This window comes from Phalacrocorax carbo, chromosome 1, assembly GCF_963921805.1.
Source record: "Phalacrocorax carbo chromosome 1, bPhaCar2.1, whole genome shotgun sequence".
NCBI classification, from domain to species: domain Eukaryota; kingdom Metazoa; phylum Chordata; class Aves; order Suliformes; family Phalacrocoracidae; genus Phalacrocorax; species Phalacrocorax carbo.
Window position 1 is genome coordinate 197084154 of NC_087513.1, and position 24129 is coordinate 197108282.

At 36.5% G+C, this 24129-nt stretch overlaps 1 protein-coding gene across 6 annotated transcripts in view; it reads right to left on the minus strand.

Moving 5' to 3' along the window:
- Positions 1 to 24129, minus strand: part of SGCG (sarcoglycan gamma) — a 144729-nt gene that overhangs the window by 118898 nt on the left and 1702 nt on the right. The window lies entirely within an intron of this gene.

A 24129-nucleotide genomic window follows, 5' to 3' on the forward strand; every position in this document is an offset into this window, starting at 1 on the left:
TGAACTAAAGTTAAAAAACCCTGCCTTATACTTATTTTGCATTCCCAAAAGATAACTAAGCATAAATGAACTGTATTTTTTTTGTCTTATTGCAACAGTAATTTGCAATTATCAATGCAGTGAAGGTTCTGTGTCACTCCCTCAGAGTCAATATTCATTTCAAACTTTGAGATATGTATGTAATGTGTTTGGTGCAGAAGAAGCATTACAGATAACCGGTTACCTCTGAAGGATGCTTCCTTGTATTCAGTAGATTGCAATGCAGCATCTGTAACAAGGCCAAGTAGTAACAAATCTCACACCTCATTCCTAAGCCAATCCCATGCAATTAATTAATTTGTGTTTTCACCTGCTTTAGTAAGAATCCATAATCATCCTCACGAGAAAATATTAAATCCCCCAAATTAATGCTTTGCTGAATGTGAATAAATAGAGCAAGTTTTTCAAGGAGTTGGGTCTATCTCAATTATTACAGACCTGGTTATCTGCCTTTGGAGATATCTGCAACTTTTCTTTTATTATAGATGTATGCCTTAGTCATCTTGCTTCTTTTTAGTCACTGTAAAACTAATGTTCAAGCTTAAGAGAAAAGAAAGAAACTGAATTTAAGGCAGAATGTTCATGGTCATTAGAAAATCCTGACTTCTGCTTAACTCCTACGATAACTCTTACCACAAATAATTAATAATAAAAATGCAAAGCATAATTTTATGAGTGAAATCACCAAAAGTCTGCCTAATGCATTTGTGTGTCTGGTCTAATAATCAGAAACAACAGCCTTTTCTATAAACTATGTAGAAATCTCAAGGTTTCACCTAATAAAGTAAATAATAATTAAAACAAGAAACAAGAAGGATAATGATTTTACAAGGAAGGAAGCCTATGAAGCCACTGAAAATTTACACTAAAAAATCTCCAAAAGAAAGTTTTACAAATTTGAAAAACTTTGAAAAATTTACTGACTTCAAAGCAGTTAAAGCTAAAGATTTTCAGAAATTACTCAAACTATAAAAATGCAGAGAATTTGTCTGCTATAGACCATTTGTGCATATTTTTAGTTTTCTTTATAGCACTTACAAAATCAAGATGAAAGCAGAAAAGGATTTTATGACCATGAGGCGGTCACAGAATCTCAAACCAACAGCCCTAAAGAAACAGAAGGGTCCTAAACAGGTAAAAAACTGTGGATATGCCAGGTGTTCCGCCTGAAAAGAGGAACTGCAATCACCTGTAAAGTAGAAGAGGGTGACTGCAGAACTCCCAAACAAGTTTAGACCTCCAAACCCCTGCACAGCCCTTTTTCCAGGTCTTTTCTACGGTAGTGCAAGTCATGTGCATTGGTCAAGACCAGTGCTACATGAACAGGTCTCAACACAGATCTCCAAAGACAATGTTCCTCCACTGCGAAAATTTATCATATATTTCTACTCTCTGTTTTTTAAGCTTTAGCCATCTGTTTATCCTTTCAGTATCCTATTACATGTGCAATAGCTGCTTGGTTTCTCAAAATTCTGGTTAGGGAATCTCTTGAAACCTTTCTGGAAATCTGAGGAACCTATCGACGAGATAATTTTTGCTGATGTAATTTTCCAGTGCAGGGACGCATGATGTCATACATCTAGAATGAAACTTAAACTGGAATTGCTCAAAAGGCTGATCTAAAGTTTCAAGCAAAAATACCTAGTCAGATTCCAAGTCAAAAGTATACAATCATTCGCTTTACTTTGTTCTTTCCATGGCTGCTTTGCCTTCATGAAAAGTACTTCAGAAACTTAAGAATTTATCTCATTTTTACCCTCTCAGGGTACAACAACAACAGAATCAGTGTCAAAAAGCTGCACCTAAAACTTTCAGATGCATCAAAGAACAGAAATTACACATGACAACGCTAAAGACTGGCAGAATGCGAAGAAGCTTTCATTTTAGCATCCAATTTTGTGAGAATTAAAGAACAAGTATCAAAGTGGTAGCAGTATTAAAACAAAGGTTGAAAACTGTCAACTTTTGATAGGAACATTATTTTTGAAGTGTTAGAAACTAGTCAGATGCTCCTAAGTGAAATGAGAGCAAATTAACAGCTTAAATGTTCAGGTTTACATGGGATAGGTACACGTTAAAACACAAAGAGAAAAATTTTTAAAAAGAGGCAGCTTATGGTTTACAGAAAGGCAGAGGAGGCTATCATACCAAACAAAATTCCATAGAACTGAAATAATAATAATGTAATTGAAATAATAATTGTAACTACAACTATTAATGTAAAGACCATGCTTTATCAGGTTTAATTAATTAAATTAATTAATGTAAAGAACATACTTTATTCAGGTAGAGTTAATTTAGCTACCTAATGAGCCAGTGCAAGGAATTCTGATATCTAGTTTGGCAACCTATACATGGTGATTTAGGCACTCACCATTTTTTCAGCAAGCAACCTTGTGGATGATCTGCATGGCTTTAGACTCCAGAGATAAAAGGCTACAACTATCCAAACATCTAGATTATGTAATACAACTTGGTTTCAAGGGAAAACAAAGGGAAGACAAAAGAGGAGGGAAAAACACAGCTTCATGAGGGTTCTGGGTAGTTCCACTGAAAATGAAAGTATTCAGAATTATTTAGAAGCCCTGATATAGAAAAACGGAAGGACACTATAAAGATGTATTTCAAGATGTAAAACAGTCTCTAAAGATTCCTGAGAAGAGAGGCTGTATGTTTTTATCAAGGAAATGTATCAGGTAGTTAAAACTGCAGGCTCTTAATTTGTTGGCTATACCTTTTAACTAATCTTTCCCATCCTTCAGTGCACATTTTTTTCTCATGGACCTTTTATACCTACTGTTCAGAATTTTCTTGTACCTATGATGAAAGAATTATTACTTACAAGTCTATTTCTTTGAAATGGGATGCTTTACTTGCATTCACACTGTGCACACTTCCTGTGTGTTGGTGCCTGCACACAGATACAAGTGAAGCAGCATTTCATCCCGATGCCTTTTGCATCAGCAGAAATATGCATCACCTTACCTTACCCCATGAAATGCCAAAAAAAAAAAAAAAAAAAGAAAAAAAGAAGGCAGTAATCACCGTTGTATTCTCAATTCCTTCTAACCCCATGTCTCCTAGTAGGAGAAATTCTGAAGGAGAGGTAAAGGAAGGCTAGTGAATCTACATTTAGGCAAGACATACATATAGAGGAACTTTCTCCATTTCTTTCTGTTAGGTACTTTCTAGGTGTACATTCACAACGTGAGAAAGTTCACAAAGCTCTGCCATACTCAGTAAGTGAAAGTTTATTTTAAAACCCTGAAAAAATCTGCTCTGCCAAACAAATGCAGCATCAGTCCTGCATGCCTCTGCAATAACAGACTGGTAACTAAAAATGTGAATGAAATTAACAATAGCCATTCTACAAATATTTAGGTCTAGTATATTTTTCAACAATTCCACTGATGTGGTTTGAACATATCAGACTCAAACTGACAGAACCACTTGGGAACCTCTTAACCATTTGGACAGCCTCTCATGGTGATCCCTTTTTGATTTCCTGCTAACAGAAACTGCTGTGGAAAATAATCAGAAGGGTCAAGTAATCCTATCCTCCTTGTCTTTTTTTTGTAACACGCAGACAAATAGTGTATGACGAACTGTCTTCCCACCTTCCCCCTCCCCCTCCAACCCCCTCAAACCCCCCCCCCAAGAAAGAAAAAAAAAAACAACCACCAACCAAACCACAAACAACCCAAACCCGTGATCTTTGGGCAAGAAAACGGACATTAACATCCTGATCCCCATTCCATCCTGGAATTCCAGTGCAGCTTTGGAACTTTGAAAGGATTCTGAGAAAAACCTGGCCAGGGAAAGCTACTGAATACAAAAGGTGAGACATGAGAGAGCTTACATACCTTTAACATCCTGATACAGATGATAACTGTAGCTAAAACAGAAGCTTGTGACACCTAGAAATTTTAGGTGTTCTAATCAGGGTATAATTATTGTTAGTTTGCCTTGAACCCAAATGTGTACTAAAAATACTGAAAAAAACCCCTGTAAAGTAAGCGTACTGCAAAAAGTGTACAAAACCACTGTAATCAAAACTAGTATGCAGGTATTTTGTAACACTGTGACGACACAGCATAAATATCTTATGTAAATATGTAAGCAACATGACCACCAAAGGGACAAATGAAGATATGTGTAGACCCAGTAAGCCTCCAAGTAACAACAAACTGTCAAAGAACAAAATAAACACAAGATATTAACAAGATAGAGGATTGCTAATAGGCAGAACATCCTGTCAAATACACAAGAAGGACAACTGGAAAGAAAAAAGAAAATAAATTAAGCAATGTCAGGAGACAGTAAGACGCCCCTTCCCCCTTTTGTGGGGAGAGAGGCAAAGAGGATAAAAACATGATGAGGAAATACAGGACAAGCCTGCTTCAGTTCTGGCTTCTGTCATCAAAGGGCTCTCACATCTGACCTCTTTGATCTCAATGACTGAAACGAAAGACAATAGTCATCAGTGCTAATTGTATGGCACACCCCTGTGGTTTTATGTATTCACAGCTAACCTGGAATATGATTGTTAAAGATTCATATTAAAGACTCATATTTTCATATATATAGTGATAATGATTTAAGTACTAACAATTAGCACAAACTGTGCTGTTAATGAATGAATTTGGCAATGTTTTGCTTTAAAATTAAAAACTGGCCTGATTTGTCAGACTTCTAAATACTCCCATTATAGAAATCTGCTCTTCGTGATTTTATATATCCATGTACATATATACATCTACGTGTCTACACACACACACGTATGTATATCCATGATTATACACATACACGCATTCGGCTGCAACAATAAGGATGACACATTCTCAGAGTGGTGGAATTAGTAAGGGCAAACCTGAAGCATTCTTAACCAAGTTTCAGTTGGATACAGGTTTCCTGATAGGTGGAAAAATTTACGCAATTGCTTACACAACTGTAGCTATAGTATCACTCTGCTCACTCCTTTTCTGCTTTACAAGGCTGCCATAGCTCATGAGTGAGGTCCCAGTGCCGGGGTTGTAGACGTAGGCGTTACAGAAGAATATCAGACTAGATTCACCATTCACCACAATTCCAGAATCAATGTTATTCACAGCAAATAAAGCTCAGGTTTTGCAAAAACTGACATCTTCCACTTAAAAATGATGGAGAAAGAAGAGAGAGCAAATGAAGCAACACAGAAAGGCGTCAACAGCCTATCCTTTTGTTGAAGACTGTGGTAGCATATCTCTTTATAAAAGAACTCCACAGGTGGAAAGAGATTAAGCTACCATCACAGAATAGCCAGAGACCGACGCTGATGAAATGTTCATACACAAATATTTGGTCAAGGTGGGTTGACAATAAGTGGGTGTACTGGTTTTGCCTGGGATGGAATTAATTTTCTTCATAGCAGATCATATGGTGCTATGCTTTGGATCTGAGAACAAAAAACTGGGAGAGGACACAGCCAGGACAACTGACTCAAACTGACCAAAGGGATATCCCACACCATATGACATTGTGCTCAGGAATAACAGCTCGAAGAAAGGAGGAAAACCAGGGATATTTGGAGTTACAGCATTTTTCTTCCCAAGCAACCACAACACATGATGAAGCCCTGCTTTCCTGGAAATGACTGAACATCCACATGCCAATGAGAACTAGTGAATGAATTCCTTGTTTTGCTTTGCTCGTGCATACAGCTTTTGCTTCGCTTATTCCACTGTCTTTATCTCAACTAACAAGTTTTCCTACTTTCACCCTTCTGATTCTCTTCCCCATCCCACTGGGAAGAGGAAACAAGCAACTGTGTAGTGCTTTGCCTACTGGGGGTAACCGACAATGGTGGGAAAAACTCCTGGATGTGGTAGCCACTCCGGACTATTTAGGGAGACATGGTTTTCTTTTTAGTAACCACAGCAGGACCCCTCTGTCCTGTACATGCTCTGCCTTGTGGCCAGCAGTATTGCTCTTCCAGTAGGCACTGGGGTAGTTAAGTTCCCCCTAAGTAATATGTTGTGTGATCACGTGGCTTCCTCCAGCTGTTTAAACTATGTAGAAATATAAAATAATGCTCATATCTCTTTCTAAATACTGACATTATTTGTCTGATCTTTGGATTACAAGAATAGATTACTTATCTTACATTACTAATTGTCTACTATACTACAGCTGTTAATTCTGAATTGTCAGGCAAATGAGACTGTTCTACATCCATGGATGTGAAAATACATAAAAAGGTAGCCATGGCCAGAACTTTACAATACAAGAGTACTCAAGGGAGAATAATGAAAGACAAGAGGAAGAGGCATGTAAACTGGCTGAAAGCCAGCCACAAAACCTCAGGGAACATCCACTCACGTTTCTATGCTCTGGTAACTTTCCCTGAGTCAGTCCCCTCTCCAGACGTGATTTGGTCCAGGTATTGATAAGTTCTGAACATCGTCACAACTGGCATTTTAGGACAGGGTGAAGGACTTCTCTGTTTAGCAAAGAGGAACAGCACTCTACTGCTGGTCCCAAGGGCCTAATCTGTTTTCCAGAAGACATCTAAAACAGCACAACTCTCTGATTTACTCAGGGTAGACTATAAAAACACAAATGGCTATTAGACCACTGCCTCTCAGGCAGCAGATACAAAACAGTTCTTTCCTTCTCTTTCCTTCCTTCACCTGCAGAGTTTCAGAAAAAAACCCACCTAAACCTGACTTCTACTATCACTCTCAGGATCATAGATGGTCATTTACCACCAACTGGCATGCAATCCTAGTCAAAGCAATGTCCAAGTTATCTTTATATATGTGATCTGCAATGGAATGACTCCAGCCTAGATATCCACACAGAAAGCTGCAGCATTGTTCTCTCACTGTGTGTACTTCAAGATGCCAAGCCTGGGAAAGAGAGTCCAGCTACTCAGGACTGAAATGTCTGATATCATCATCTCCACCGAGTCTGATCACATTTCAGATCATGGCTCACTGGTATCCAACCTCTATACGCTAGTACATCTAGCAAGAAGATATTTGGCAAATTACTTTAGACTGAATTACAGTTTAAATTCCAGGGGATGGTAGAAAATTTACTGACTTCCTGGAGTTTGAACCAAACTCCAGGCCCAAGGCAAGGAAAAAGAAAAGGACTGGGTCTGACCTCCTTCACTGTTTACATAGGGACTTCCTGGAGCACAAAACTAGTCAAAACATGCCACAGTACAGTATTATGATCACAGATGCCAAATTAAAACATTTCATGGTCGCTCACACTGCTGTATCCCATAAACCAGGATAACCCTAAACAAACACTCTGGGATCACAGCTTCACCAAGGGTGACAGTTACAGCAGCATGACGTCCAGGCAATTACTACAAACCAATGTATAAACATCCTGATGCTATCATGAGGCATTCCAGACGTAAGCAGTTCGGGAACCCAGAAGCCTATATTGTGAAAGTCCAAAGTGCTCTGAAGTAGCTGCTACACCATGGTACGCTCCTGCTTATATGCAGCAGGAATGCAGCTTCTCTCTCCAAAGAGACTCAGGCTTGAGAATGGACATGAGCCAGTCGCACCAATCATCTCAAGGAACAGATGTAGTCAGTGAACATATTTCTTTCTGAAGTCCTTTTCTGATTACGCTACAATGTTATGTTCCCTGTTACTTATTCTCTGTTATATCTATATCTTTTATTCTTTGCTGCACAATGATCCAGCATGAACATACGGGCTTGCGAGTGAACCTATCTAATATTAATCTACAGTCTGGCTCTTAGGGCTTTCTCTTGGAAGAGTAAGTAGCAGGCTCCGATAGCTAGTAACTTTCTGAATTTGGTTTCCTACTTCCCTGTTCCTTTCTCTAGTCTATGATAAAAAAGGTAGATAGCTCATCAACTATACCTTTTTCCAAGTTCTACTAAATAAAATTCAGTAGTCTCCAGTGTAAAAGAACTCCTTTGTTTCTGTTCAGGTGAAAGAATTTTGGAATTCTAAAATTCATAGCCACTGCACTATATATGTCTATTTTACATTAACCGTATGTGCATTATACACCAAGTCATAAATTATTTTAAAGACCTGTTGAGCTATGCACAGTAGGTCATATTTAGCACAGACAAATGCATCCCAAAATATTCCCAATCAGAAGTACCCTTGAAAAAAGGGACACTGTGCTAGTCATCATGAAAAGATAAGCCCTCACTATGATACTATATTTGGTTTTGTGTATTTTATAAGTTTGTATACAAAAAGTTCATTGTTACGCATAGCACTTCCTTTCCTATAATCTAATAACAACTAGATCGTATTCAGCTTGTTTGTACTTAGCTTGCACCAGGTAAACTGCAATTCTTCATGGTACTCATATTTAAATCTTTCAAGAACATTAAGAAACATAGCCGATTGATACAACTTAAATTCTTAACATAAAATCTTGAAAACAGTCCGGCAAAACATATCAATATGATGACATTTACATTCATTTGGTTGTGACCTATAATTTTTCAGGATGACAGCTTGGGCATGTGATATATTTGCAAAGATCACATATTCCCCTCTCAGAAGGACAACTTCAATAGCATTTAACCCCTCCTTGACATCTGCTAATGTTTATTATGTCCATTATTAACTACGTATGCATCCTATACCAAATATTTATCATAATACTTTAAACAGGTGTAACATATTTTAAGAATATCAGAATTCCAAATATCTAATATTTAAAATCTAGAAAATGCTACACGACTGTGACTTTCAGTGAACTCAGCAACAGAATTTGCCCTTCTACCTATGTAATGTATGCGAGATACCTGCTCTTACAATTTCTTGTCAAGTCTGCTTGCTCCTTAGCAGCGCGTGAGTACGATTCACTTGATACTTAGCCTTCTCTCAGCTACCCTCTTTTCCAGAGAACTTTCAGTGTCAGGCTATAGGCTAAACTAACTGTATCAGCAATAGAGGGCCAATCCACTACTGGTGCTTTCTTTTCTCAGGATCCTTGGGACAGAAACCAAGGAACAAGCACTGTACTGGACAAGCCCTTCTGGTGGTGGCACGTTTTCAGTGGGCTCATTTTCAAAGGACCAAAGAGTCCACTCCTGTCACAATGGTAAATGCAACCTCATGCCAAAGCAGAGCCTGTAAATCTTCAGAAGAAAATAGTGGCTGGAAGTACAGAGCCATCACAGAATGATCCACAGCCTTTTCCCGGTATTGTGCCACAAAGATTTTTGGGAAGAGTTCAGGCATAGGGCTAATCAATTGTTTTTGATGGCAGCAGCTCACTCCAAACTGCTTGGAGTAGCGCACATTGAAGTCTACAGTATGTAGGAATAAGCATATATGGAAAAATACTTTTTAAAAATTACTCTAACAATTTATTTTCACTTTTGCAGCAACATAAGGGAGTTTAGGCCTGAGAAGTTCGGCCAATGTTCTCCCCTTGTCCAGTTACTGTGACCTTGTTTGTTACTTATAAAGGAAAACAAAGATGTTGTGTTTTTGTTCAGTTGAAATATTTGAACCGCCTGCTAGGATTGCTTTTGATTAGTAGTTACATGCAAGGTCACGCTGCTTTGACACCATGCAGTTTCGATAAGGTGCTTCCATAGTTAAGCTACAAAAACACTGTGACCTTAATGTTACTATCAACTCAAGTTTGACGTAAATGTGCAAGAGTGATTTGTGCAGCCAGGAAATATTACGTATCAAAATGTATCAGCAAGTCTAGCTGAAAAGTAAATATGAAAACAAAACAAAAAAGTGTATGTGCATGTTTTTATACATATATATACACCAAAAATATTTTTTATATATATACATGTAACAAAAAGGGGGTCCTTCCTTGAAGCTTCTCCTGAGGTAATGTTTATTATATTACAGGATTCCATTCTGTCATACCTTACTAAAGGTAAACAAGATAATAGGAAGGATTTGTGATAAAACACAACAGCTTTTATTCCAGTTATAAAATGTCCATTCTGCCATCTATCTGCTGAAGTAAGCCTGTGAATTCTCATTACAATATCAGCATGGCTGGTCATAAAAAAAAAGGGTAGGAAAAATTAAAAAAAAGATAGTTGGATTCTTACATGATTATTGCAATATAGTTTGGCACTTCTAAGTAACGCTATACCTTCTGCCAGTGAACAACAGGTTACGTGGCATGGGAAGTATTTCCTGTCACTGAATAAGCTATAAGATCTATCCACTTGGAAAAGTGGGCCCTATTTAGTCTGCTATTACAGAAGTTAGAACATTATGATTTTATTATAAAATTAGACACATAACCAGAGTAAAACTTCTCAGTAACATATTACTATGTATTCTTTGTATTTACATCAAATCTATGTTATTTTTTTCTGCTATGAAATGAGGCGAGACAGCTTTTCACTGGGCTTTCTAAATTCAATTGGCTTATGCTCAGGCAATGAATGGAAAGAAAAATTTATATTAAAGAGAAATGATAGGATTGCTTTATAAGCTGTAAGAGACATGAAGATAGGGGAACAACATGCAAAAGAGAAACCAAGAAATAGGATGAGAGAAGCAAACAAAAGGAAGGGACTGAGAAAGGGTGGAGAAGACGGAAACAATCTGCAGCAATAAAGCACACTAGCAAGGAACAACTGCAGCTAATGAAATAAGTCAAAATACAGAGATATAAGCAGAAATATAAAAAAAAGAAAATTAAACAGCTAGGTGGAAAGGCACATTCCCACACACAATCAGAAATTCAACTCAAAATTCTCAAATCTTTGATTTCTAGAATAGCTGACTGCCAGTAAACCCATTGAAAATTATGTTTCAGTGGCCTAGTAATAACATACATAGTGGGGAGGAGAACCTGCTAATGCCATCAGTATCTCCATTTATTCAAGTAATATAGGGCTGTGTTGCACAGCTATGGATGATGACTGATGATAACTCACATGACGAGACAATACAATGACATTTACAGATTTTATTTAATCAAGTTTTTAAATTACCAAGACGACATAAAAATAGCAGAGAAGTCATAAAGGCAATGACAGTCATTTTAGCATTACATAAGCAGAAGCTATTAAAATTTTTTATCCGTGAAGAAAGAGTAACAGTCGTATTCCATCAGAAAGGAGTCAGATGTCCAGATTTCATAGGAGTAGATGGAAAGTACTTGCTACTACCAATAACTGGAAGCTTAGAGAAATTTCCACTTTCCTTAAGAACTGAAAGGGTTTGGAACAGAAGGTTGTTCATTTACATGATTTTATAATGAGTAGAGATAATTACTGAAATTTCAACACTACTTAGCAAAATTTAATAGTACTACTTCAACACTGGAAAGCTATAAAAACTGTCTTGCTTAGATAACAAGTCAACACAGACCACCAGAACTACTACCTCAGCATTAACCTGCAGTGTCACCAAAACCACTTCATCCCAGTTCTTGACTGAATAGTGAATATTGGAAGACTCAATTACTGTGAAAAGTTATTCTTTTGCTCAGTTTGTAGATGTGGCCTCACCTATGTCTACCTACAGAAAAGGAAACTCTGCTTTTCCCTTGACACAAAAGCATTTCAACTACCTTCGCTTTAATGTTTTCTGTTGGATTAGCATCTAAGCACTTTGTAACATTTACAAGTGTAATAAATGTCATTTTCATAGGGACTCATCATCATCCAATTAAACATTTGATTCTCGTAGATTTTTCAAAACATAATAACGAAAACCTAAACAAAATGCAGGAAAAAGGAATTTAAAACTTTTCCATTGTCAGCTGCTCTACTACCAACTCAAACTCTAGTTTTCGAATCTCTTACTAAATTTTTCATAACCTGAACATTTCTCAGTACAAGGCAGTTCTTGAATTTGAAGTCATTATCAGCACAGATAGCAAATATGTAACACAGAAGTTTAAAGTATATTGGCAAACACAGATGTTCATAAATACAGGATTTATTTGTAGTTATTTAATTAGTTTTGTGATTTTATAAACTGTTTCAAGAGTCCTCTTTGAATAACTTAATATTTAGTAGTGTCCTGGTGTAGCATGTTAAAACTATGCCAGTAACAATAAGTAAAGATAGCACGTGCATTCTTCTCATGGCACTGTGCTTGCTGAGTCTAACAGACTTACATCAGCAGCACAGTCCCAGCAATTCCACCACAGTGGCTGAAACGCAAACACCTGCGTCTATCTGCACATACCTCTATGCAGATAGCTATCCCTAACTCCTAATATGATTATCTCCAATGATCATACAGGTATGATCCCACAGTCTTGGGATATACTGCCACTTAGTAGAGATAACAAAATCATCCCTTCCATGTTAAAGGAGACTTACTTCACCTACTATGAGAGCATACCATTTCCCAGAACTGTTATCAGAAAATTATTATTATTTTAATACCCATTATGAGTAGATAAATGAAATTGCTTTGAGTATCTTTCAGACATTTTTACATAGCAGCATTATGTTCTTCCTATTATCAACACATAGTTTCAGTTTAAGATTCTCACTTGTTCCTGTCAACTGATTCTAGAGAATAATGATACAGTGTAAGACTGTTTTACAAGAAAAAGAGATATTCTTTTCTTTCCATTAGGATCACTCTGCTTCCTTAATCTTCTGTGACTATTGAAGATATCACCAGTTGTCCTTATTTCTCATGCAGTACCAATTGCTTTCTTGTGACAAAAGCCTGGAGCATCTCAATTTTATCTTGTGATTTCTTTTCCTCATTAAAGACCTAGATTGTGAAAAAGCGTAATTCATGTAATGCTAGATGAGTTTACATCTAAAACAAGCAGAAGGAAAAGACATGCCAGCATCTCCTTTAGAATAATGTCTGCATTAATATGCTATTCAAAACAATGAACAGAAAGTATGAATTCATTTTCCGAGTTACTTGAGAAAGTCATGGCAGTCTCTCCAAATGCTACCAGGATCAGGCAACTTCTATGTGATGTCTGTTGCAGCTGACTGTAGAGATAACTTGTTACTACTTCAGTCAATCATCCAGTTATTGTCAGGTATGCATTTTCTTCTTTTTTCATGACTGCCGGTAAAATAATAAAAATATTCTCACCAATAGTTTTACTTATTGCTTTCATATAGTCATTGTCTTTGGAGAATACTGTAGAATGGAAGAGAATCAAGAAAGAAATGGTTACTTACTGCTTATGTAATTTTTTTTATTGCCATACATACGTATTTTCCATTTTTAGCACTCACATTCTATGCACCAAAAAGGCAACCTGGTAATTTTCAATCAATGGGGTCAACTGGGGCAGCATAGGTATTTCCTGCATTTCCAGCACCTGAAGGACTTTACAGGGTAAAACCACTTTGAACCATTTCCTTTATCAATAAATTCCTGATGAACTCAGATTCCAAACTTAGAAGATTACAGGTAGAAAAAAAGGGGAAGAGAGGCCAAGATACGGAATATGGGTGTGCTTATACACATAAATACCTTTTTACAATGCAGTCCCCAAAATCATGGCTTTTATGTACAGTAACCACAATTTCTTACTCATCAAATTAATGTACACATGCATATTTTGCTGTTGAACATTTTTAAGTAGTATCATTTTGGCTTTGGGAAATCAGAGTGCAATTTAAATCAAGGCTGGGGGGAAAAAAAATCTCCATGGACATGTCTACCTGTCAGCAAAACTCTACTCTGTCAATTGAGGACTTTTTCAATTGCCTAAAAAAAAAAAAAGTATTAGTATTTTAGGTGTCTTAGAGTATCTGAGGCATCTACACAAAGGTATCAAATATGGGGGACTCCTGTCCTTCTACAGCAACTGCTACTGGCCAGATAGGACACCGCAGGGCCCAGATGTCCATCTTCATCAACTGAATTGTGCCCTGATTGTCTACATTAAAAGTAGTCTCAGAACCCTTTTCCAAAAGTTTTTATCAGCTACAAACAAGCACAGTATTTATTAAATATGCATACTGACAATTACGCCGTTCCTCTGGTAAATAAGAGGCAAGCTGACAAGCAGGTTATTTCTCAGAAAGAACACTACTGCAGATCAAGCCTGAAGACAGCGTGTGTGACAGTTTCTGAATCTTTTCAAAGTTTTAGCAGGTCTCAATAGTCTGAAATTGGATTCAAAATTCCTTCAAAATTAACAATTCACAGGAAGGATCCTGTTTTGCAGACAGTTACGCTGGTTGAGAGATACCTTCATATTTGAGATTAAGTTTCAGCAGGATCTTTACCCCTGTGAAAAATCTGCACATGGAAGACATGTCAAAAATATCTGTAGCTTCCTTAGCCACTGTTAATAATATTAGTTTGATTGTTGCCATTCGTAAGTAAAAGACAGAAAAACTACATAGTAGCTCAACCTGCCAAGACAAATTCAGGTTGCAAGGAGTAGTCTTCTGCTAACTAAGAAATCTATATTATCTTTTTATAACTTTTTGCCACATGAATGAAAACATAATTGCCAGGAAAAAGTAATGAATCTTAGACATAGCTGTGATGTAAGCTTGTAGTGAACTCATCCAAAGCTGTATCCCTATAACCCCCCTAGGTATTCCAAAAACTCTTTGAGGTGCAATTTAAATGAAAACAGGATTTTGTATGCAGCCATAAAAATTATTTTAGTTTAGTCACTTCTGCTGTTAATTAGGATTTTCTGCACACTGTGCAGAAAGACTCTGAGTCCATGCTCATCATTTACACAGTGAGCTGGAAGCTGCAGTATTCATGGTAAAGAGACTGACCCTGAGTCAGAGATTATACCTGAAAATGACAGGACAATCAATAAACCCTAATGATGAATAGATGAGAGGCAGATTCCACAGATGGCCTCAACTCTTGGATATTTGCATGAGGAGCTGATTTCTGGATAGGCATGGACCTTGAAGTAAGCCTGCCAGCCAAGAGTGGATGCAGCAAATGTCTACTGGAAACATGGGCTGGGAAAATGAGAAAATACTTCTGCACTTAATCACCAGCTTGATGAAAGGACTACAGAAAACACATGAATCAGCATGCATGTCCAGAAATTATTATCTGGCAATAGAGGTCTCCAATCTGTTTTGCACTCACCACAGATAAGAGTCTAGCATGCTCAAAGATATATGTGCAGGTGCCAAGTCTATAAGCAACCTGAGACAAGAATTCACTGGCATGCTTAGGCACACTTGCATTTTTTGTTGGAATGGGGGACTGAATGGATTTGTTATTAGCATATTTTTGGACTCAGCTGAGCAAATGATAACAACAGGTGCTGGTTTTGGGTTACTGACTGAACTGGCTGCAAGTTAACCTATCATTCAGACACCAAAAAAAAAAAATCCTGAATATGGATCCAGACAAAAATCACCATAATTTACATGTACTTTCAAAATATTCCAAAGAATTCAGTAAGTTTTGTGTAAGAGACATTGTATAATGACAGTAACAATTCCGATAAAAACTGGTAAGACACCCCCTGTGTCTTAGATAGATTAACACAAGAAAAGATAATCCCAAAACAGGGAACAGTTTAGCGATCATTAACCAGAAGATAACAGACATATACAGCACCATACTTAAGGGGAGGGAGGGGTGTTTTCTTTTAGTATAGATATTTCGTTTGTCTCAGATTTAAGATTATCCTTCACTTATGGGAATAAGAAAGCAATGAGAGTAAGAATTCCCTTATCATCTACATATACTTCATTTATTGCTCAAAGGCTCGTGTTTCAAAAAATACCATCTATTCCTATTCTTATGAAGAGAGTCTCTAAATATGGATTAGAAAGGTAGGTGAACACTGGACAAAAAGCAGAATCATATATATGCCATAATCATACAGTATTAAGAACCCAGTAACCCATGTTGATGGGTTACTGCAGACACTTCACAAATATAATGACTTCCTCTAAAAAGGCAGGTCTGATGAGACTGCTATTTTGCTTCAGCTGTCAGCCAAATTTGCTGTTAAGAAGAGGCTAACAAAATGATATTATTAAAGAAACAGAAAAAGACCTTCTCCCATAAATGTATGTTTTCCTTGAAGCCCTGTTATTTTAGTTGGGGGGTAGGAACAGAGTTTCACTGCTGGTCTGAGTAAATTTGATTTTGCCGTTCTTTTGAAACGTTAGAATTCAAGATTTCAGTAGCCTCAAGTTTGCTATAATCCTAAACATGCAGTGTTTGATATTAACATGAAATCAACTATACTTCTTAAAATGTAGTATCTTTAATTGCATTTTCAATTTCTTAATGTATGCCCATGCATTGGAATCAATACAGACCTGTGCAATACTATAGTAGTGTCATTGATTTCAAAGCAATGTTCAGTGGCATCAAGAACTGAAGCACATCTACAACGCTTAACCTTAAATAATCTTTTGGAACTCAAGAAGTCCTTATTAATATCTTGGGCAAATTCTTTGCAAAACTTGACTGAAACACCTTGGTAATTCCACCCTCGAAAAAGCAATGATGAGGGAGTCTATTTATCCCCCAAACCACAGCTTTTTTTGGCCTTTTTTAGTGGTGTTTTAACCAACCAGTACTGTAACTTAACATCATGACTATTAATGATGCTTTAGGAGCAATAAGCGATTCAGATCATCTAAATTTTGTGCTATAACTTTCTCCACACAGAATGAACAAGAAGAAAGTATTGAATGCTGTTGAATTAAAACACTACATTTGTCAAGATAATTTAATTAGATTCCAGTAGAAGGCTATTTGAACATATTCCTTTGAGACAGGTGTCCATCTGCAGCTGAACACAGCATCTACAGCATACAGCTGAACACAACGGTGGCCAAATTTTGTGTATCAAGTTACTATCTTGTTTCTGATAAAAAGGATGCTTACAAAAAAAATAATGTAAGAACAGGTCAAGGACTGACACTTCGGTCATTGGCATGTCCTTCTACTTCTCTATGTTTGAGACTAAGAGAACTCCTAGCCCAGAAACTGCCTCCGGACCATTTCCACCTGACAGCTACCAGTGAACTCACCTGTTTTGTGGTCCTTTATACACGTGCCTGCTATAACATCCTGTGGCTATGAGTTTGACAGCTTAATGACTTAATAATTTATTTTACTGCTGACTGATAATTTCACTGAATGTTGTAATCCAAAGAGAAACGATGAATAATGAGCCATCTTCACCTTTTTTTCATGCTACTCAATGTCACTGGCTTATGTCACATTACCTTTTAGCAAGTCTTTTACATCCAGAGTTGTAACCTGTTTGATCATCTGTTGAAGGAGGTATAGCATCTCCTTGACGTTTCCTGCCTTTCCCTGATTTGTTTATAAACTGATATTTTTTTTGAGAGAGAATAATTTTAAATACCATAGGCAGTTACAGTTAACAGGAACACATCATTTTTTTCCATTATATACTTTTTTTACTGCTCTTGGCTCCTAATCTACTAATTTGTAATACTTCATTCACTTTTCTGATTATCACTGGGCCGTGAACTCACATTTTCAGAGAGTTAAGTTCAATAGTTCCAGTACTCCTCTTTGAGGATCCAACAGTATCAAACTTGAAGTATCAACAGTTCAAAAACAGATGACTGCAGGCAAGGGCTAAAGCAAACATCCTTTGACAAGTTACTTAGGATCTACTGAGAATGAAAGTTACATGCCTGGAAGATAATGCTGCTGTTTTAGTAGCACCTGCCTTGATTAATTCACTATTATTCAGCTAAAGCTCTCACCTTCCTACTAGCTTTCTTCTTTGTCGTGGTTTAGTACCAGTCAGCATGAGTTCCTTGAACAGCGTATGTTCCAGTTTCTCTTATCCCAACACTTCACTGGTAACATCCATTTTCCCTGTCTGTTATAGAATAACTGGAACAAGGATGCTTATCATCCTCCCTGCTGATGCTGGTGACAATGTAAAGCAGAAAGTGAGCTTCATAAAACCAGCAAATGATTCATAAACACATACAGTAGTTCTGCTCTGTCAGTTAAAAGTAGAACCTCCCTTAGAGCATGTATTTTTCACTTAAAAATATATCATTTATTAAAAACATTAAACAGTATTGAATGAAAAGAATCCTCCCTCCCCTGCAGAATGTCAGAATTGCTCTTCATAACTCTTCAACTGTTCAGGAAACTGGGTGCTGAAGCCAAAGCATCAAGTGCTTTGCTAAAACCAGACATATATATTTTTATGATTGCAATGATAAAGTCAGTCATTACACACTTCATATGGAGTGATCTATATTGCTTGCACCATTCTTCCAGGTAAGAACAGAAATTATATTATTTCTCACCTTTCTGTCTCCAAACTAAGGCTTTACTGTAGACCATCCTTTCCCTAAATAAAAATAGTTAAAACATGCACAGTAAGTAAATAATTTTTGCCTGGGACAAACTGCTGAAGAAATTACATTTTCTTTTCTTTTACAAAAATCTTCAATTGTATTTTGAATATATTAATATTTTTCAAAATAAAAAACTCAAATGGTCAATGGTCTTCCTTTATAATACTTCTTGGGATGGAGGAAAACTTCCACAATTTCCATTAGCTCATTCCACTTGCAAACATACAAATATCTGCTCTTTTGAAAAGCTGTTGTATGCTCAACAACAAAATTGCTTTCATGTTCTTCTAGCCTTTTCAATTAAGTTTTTTCTTTAAAATTTCAGAATCTCCTTTTTAAGTAATTAGCCAGACTGCAGACATCTGGCTCTAAATATTTCCAGACTGGCTGATCTCCCATTCCTTCTATGGATGGAGTACCCAATATATGTGACAAAATATAGTTTTTCCAGTTTGGCAAAAACAGTAGGAGGAAATTAAATCCTGCAAGGAAAAAAAAACCCCTAACCAAAATAAGGTAGTTTCAAGAGAGACATGTTTATTTAAAAAACAAACAAAACAAAAACAACCCCCAAACCAAAACAAACTCAAAATCCTGCTGAACTAATCTGTAAGAGCTTGAGGAACCAGGTAAGCTAACTGATAAAATGTTAATTTCGCTGGTGATATATCCAAAATATCATGTTTTCCTGACAAAGGAGACCAGGTTCCCCTCGCTTTTTGGTTGACATAGTACACAGTACTATCAAGAGTTGTCAGTTCTCATCAGCAGCTCCTGAAGTTGCTGTAAAAATAATTTGCATGCATTTTGGACTTCCTGAAATTCAGAACGCTGAAACAAAGCAACCGCCTCTCTGAACACGATTGATCTTGATCCAGACAAGTCCCAACCTATGCAGTAAGCATCCATATTTTCACTGACTGGGATAAGTGAAGAAGCACACTGTCATGAGTTTGGTTAAACTCACAGAAAAATGAAGCCCTGATGTCTGAAGGAATAATTGCTCAATGCTCAAGCAGCTGCCATGAGTGAACTTACCATAAAATGTTAGTTGGAGAATACGAAGCACGAGGAATATGCACGCTACCATACAGCACACATACCAGACACTACCAGATATACCATACATACACACAGAAGTAATTCCCCAACCACAATGTTTCTTCCCACCAATACCCAATGGTTTCAGGCCATTATGATGCATCTGGTGGAATCACAACATGGGTGTCTATAATGGCTTCAAATAATTTTATAGACTGATAGGAACAGGAGACTATTCTTCACACTGACAAGACCATTAAGGTTCTTCAATTTGACTTGTCTTGCACTGACGAAAGCAATCGAAGAACTTTCTGGGATGACCTTGCATTAGCCAGCTGATGAACTAAGGGAACTAAGGGAAAAAGGAGATCCCATTGTCTACAAGGCTTAGTGAACTCATCACATGCCTGAAAAGATCCTGAGAAGACCTCTAATAATGTAGGTAACTGGGCTTGACTTCCTTCTAGGTCTGTGAAGAACACAGGTCATCCAACAATGAATGTCCCAAGAGCAGTAATAATATGACCATGCACTTCAGAAAAAAAAGGCGACTCTGGCCAGTTTTCTAAACTGGTTTAGTTTTTGAAAAACTGAACCTTCTTTCTAAATAGAAGGCTTCAGAACACAATGTCAGCTCCAACAACGAGGAGGTGTCAGGACATCTCTGGACTTACACAACGGCTGCTACCATAGCCTTTTCAAGACTGCCTACAGCCTTCTTTCTGAAATTATTTTGGGGAGTTTGTTTTTGAGAGTGGAGTGTGAGATTCCAGAAAAAAATTATTTCATCAGCCAGATCTTTCCATTTCAATTCTTTTTTCTTGGCGTTTGATTCAAATACTTGCAGATTTTGAAACTGGCACCAGGAAAACACTACGTGCTTTTTATTTATGTGCATATGCACCTCTGAAAAATATGTATTAAAAATACAAGCATCTTTAAATCTCCTAGCAAAAATCTACTGGCAAAACTTCATAGCCTCAAGAAGTGTTGTGTATAAAGAAATCAAGCCAGGGAAACAGTATTATGCCGTGATTTTTCACATATTACATTTTTCACAAATAACTTTATTTTCAAGAAACTGCCAGATATTTCTGCAAAGAATTTCCTTGTTTCTGAAATCAAATAATGGAGTTTTTACCACAATATAAGCCAATTTCTGGGTTTATCATAAATATATATACATGCTGCTTCATAATTTTAATTAATCCATGCTTGTTTTGTACACATTGTACAATTTCTTTAATCTTGAAACTTTTTCTTCAAAACTCTTCTATTCTAAAAGCTATCTACTTCTCTACCACACAAACATGTTTTTACCAGTAACTTTTTATGATAATAAAGTAATGGTGTTCACTATACAAAATCCAAATTCCATAGATCAACTCTTAGAAAACAAAGAGAAGCCGTCTCTCCAGGTTTATACAGACATGGTATTATGAAGCTTTCAGAATTGTTTATGATAAATGTTCATATTCTGAAGTAGCCAATGCTTAATGCAAACCACAAATTAGTAATTTGGGCATTTTTGTATTATTTACATATGTTGCGGTTTACAAAATAATTCTTCAATTTCAGAGGCTGTTATGTGACTTAACAGCAATATTGACAAATATATTAATTTGGAGCATCATGGTGAGTCTCTCCGCTGAAGTGGAAAAAAAGATAATTAGATGTTCAGTATCACTCTGTTAAATCTAAACCTCCACGTATTAGCAGAAAGCAGGTAAATTTAACAAATAGTCATTGCATTACATTTGATGTTAAGAGACTTCAGATTGCTAAGATTTTCAGGGACATACACCCTAACAGTGAATTGGGGTTTTTTAATATTATAGGTAGTTTTCCTCTCATGTTTTCATAACTGTGTATAAATGTTGACCTTGCATGACCTTTAGAAATTATCTAAAACATAGTAGTTATCAAACAGCTCAGTAATTTGACATATTATTCCCCATTATTTGCTGACTAAAGTCACTTACTATGAATAATTGTCAGAAACTGAAAACTAGCACTTATATTACCTTGTGTATTTGAGAGATTTGTGGGCAGCAATTACAAACAGTTCACATTATAGGATTGCAAGGTACATTGCCCAGGCATATTTTGACCTCACATTCAGGAAAAAGTAGTTGGTTGCTCAGTGAAAATTATTGTATTAAAAATAATTTCTAAACTAGAAGCCTCAAAAGCACTTTCTTTCCTTGAAAGCTGTGATGTTTTGTAACAAAACCTTTACAACAGAAATATGTACTACTCCTACTTCAGGTTTTATAATAGTTGGTAACAGCCAACAATACCCACGTTTATGCACTCATATAGTACCTACAGCCTGAAACCCATTGCAATGATTTTATTTTAAAAATAGGTTACAATACCATATTCAGAGAATCATTATTACCAATTCATTTACAAACCAGAAGACTTTCTCCTCTGATGCGTCTTGATAGATAATACTTATCACTTTATTAATAACTTAAATGACAGAGTATACTTGTCGAATCTGAGCATGACATTAGCCAAGGACAGCTAGAAGCCAGAGCTAGAATTCCTAGTACACAGCACTAAAATTCAGAATAATCATGCTAAACTGAAGACATGATCTAGGAGAAAATTAAGATGCAATTCAAGAAGGTAAATAGTTTAGCTAAGAATAATCAACTGAGAAAATACAGGATGAGGACAAATACTATGTAGATATTCTTCAAATGGTATTTTGGTGGCTGGTTACCAAGAGCTAGAAGTGATCAGCAATAGAATATTCTTGCATAAAAGACAACACACTGCCTTGAAGTGTAAACTGATCTTTACAGTTTACTTGTTGGTAAGGCTACACCTTTATTTTTTATAGCAGGTACTCTGCCTAAGGAATACAGAAGAACTGAAAGGAATTCAGCAAAAAATATTAACTACTGGAGGTCTAGAAAAGGTGACATAAAAGGAAAAATTAAAGAATTAGGATAAAAGGAAAAATTAAAGAATTAGGATAAAAGGAAAAATTAAAGAATTAGGATAAAAGGAAAAATTAAAGAATTAGGATAAAAGGAAAAATTAAAGATTTAGGAGCCTTTCAGTTGAGAAAAGACTGAGTAGAGATATAACAGAAGACAGGGAAAACACCCAGAATGGGCATGCAAAGCGAAAGCTGACTCTGCTTGTTCTGCAGGACTACTACTTGTTTGTGACCACCAGAAGGAATCCTTTCCTAAAAGCTAGCTCTCACTTTCTACAGATTTCCAGCTTCTACAGAACTCCTCAGTGCCTGGGTGATGATCTGGTCACCAAGATGGAATTTTCTTTAGTCAGGATTCCATTTTGTATCAATCTCTTGCTTCTACAGACACACTACACTATGTAAACCAATTTAACCATGAATTTACCTAGTCCCACCACACCAGACAGGTTTAACAACAAAGTAACAAATTTTCTATCATGATTCAAGAGAAGCCTTCAAAAAAAGGCTTTAGAAGTATAGCAGTACAAGGTTTGTAAACAGAAGTACAAGAAAAATGCCATATGTGCAACCACAGTTTTCAGGTAAAAGCAAATACGTCAACTGTTTGTCCAGATATACCTTTACCCTAAATCCTCAAGGTATCTCTTATCTTCAAAAGCTGGCAACTTAGTTTTTATGGCAAAAGTTCATGTCCAAAAAACCCCCAATTTCTAAAATCCTTCTTTTTTTTTTTTTCCTCCTTTTACCAAACTTCCCACACTTCCATACCTTAATGGCATTTTATATGCATCCCTTGCTTCACCTGGCCATTTTCACTGCTTAAGATTTCACATGCTGTAAAAGAACATTTGTTCAACACAGTTATCTTTAAGCTCCTGACTCCTAACACGAGCTCAGCTTTTGATAGCAATAGCTACATACAATTTGGACATGTTATCAGAACAGAAAGCTTATTAGCAAACAAAGCATTTTGCTTCAGGATGTTATAAAAGACAAGATTCCACACTCCACCTCTCTGTAGCTTAAGCACTGCTGCATCAACAGTACTTTTGTGAGTTTAACTCAGATGCTGATATGAAGAAAATTAACGCACATACCAGTTTACAGAACTAAGCACTAAATCCATAGGTACCCAAATATTAAATCCATACTCAAAATCTTAAATTAGACTCTAGATCACTACATTAATGCCTCCTTACCTCTTAGTTACATCCTAACAGCCATTTTACAAGCAATATATTCACTTTCACAAAAACATGTTGAAAAGTTAGTCAACGACAGTTTAGGACTACACCTTCTGTTAATGCACTACACGTGCTCGCTTCTATGCAAACCAAGTTTTAACTGTCACCCTGTCAAGAAAAATTATAATGCCCTAGTCGTATCTATCTTTTTAAGGAAGTAAATACTACAGAACATTTTACAATACAAATTTTTTTCGTATGTTTAAAAAAATCTGCTCACATGACTTGCATGAAAGCCGAGAGGTGTTATATTACAATGAAAAAAACCCAAACCCCACCACCAAAGAACAAAACACACAAATGTTGGAAGCATATCAAGGTTTATACATGCCTATACTTCTCTTTCCTCAGCCCTCTCTCAGCTTAATGCAATATAAAAGTCCATTAATAAAAAACTGAGCATACATAAAGCAGTTTCCAAGCTGCATTGGGTCATTAACTGTGACAGACCTTCTTAGGGAATACAACTATGTGTTTATTAAGAAAAGTCCCAGGCTGAAAATCACCCTAAGTAGAGTGCCTTATCAATGTCCAACAAACAACCATTGCCATTACCTGCAGAAACA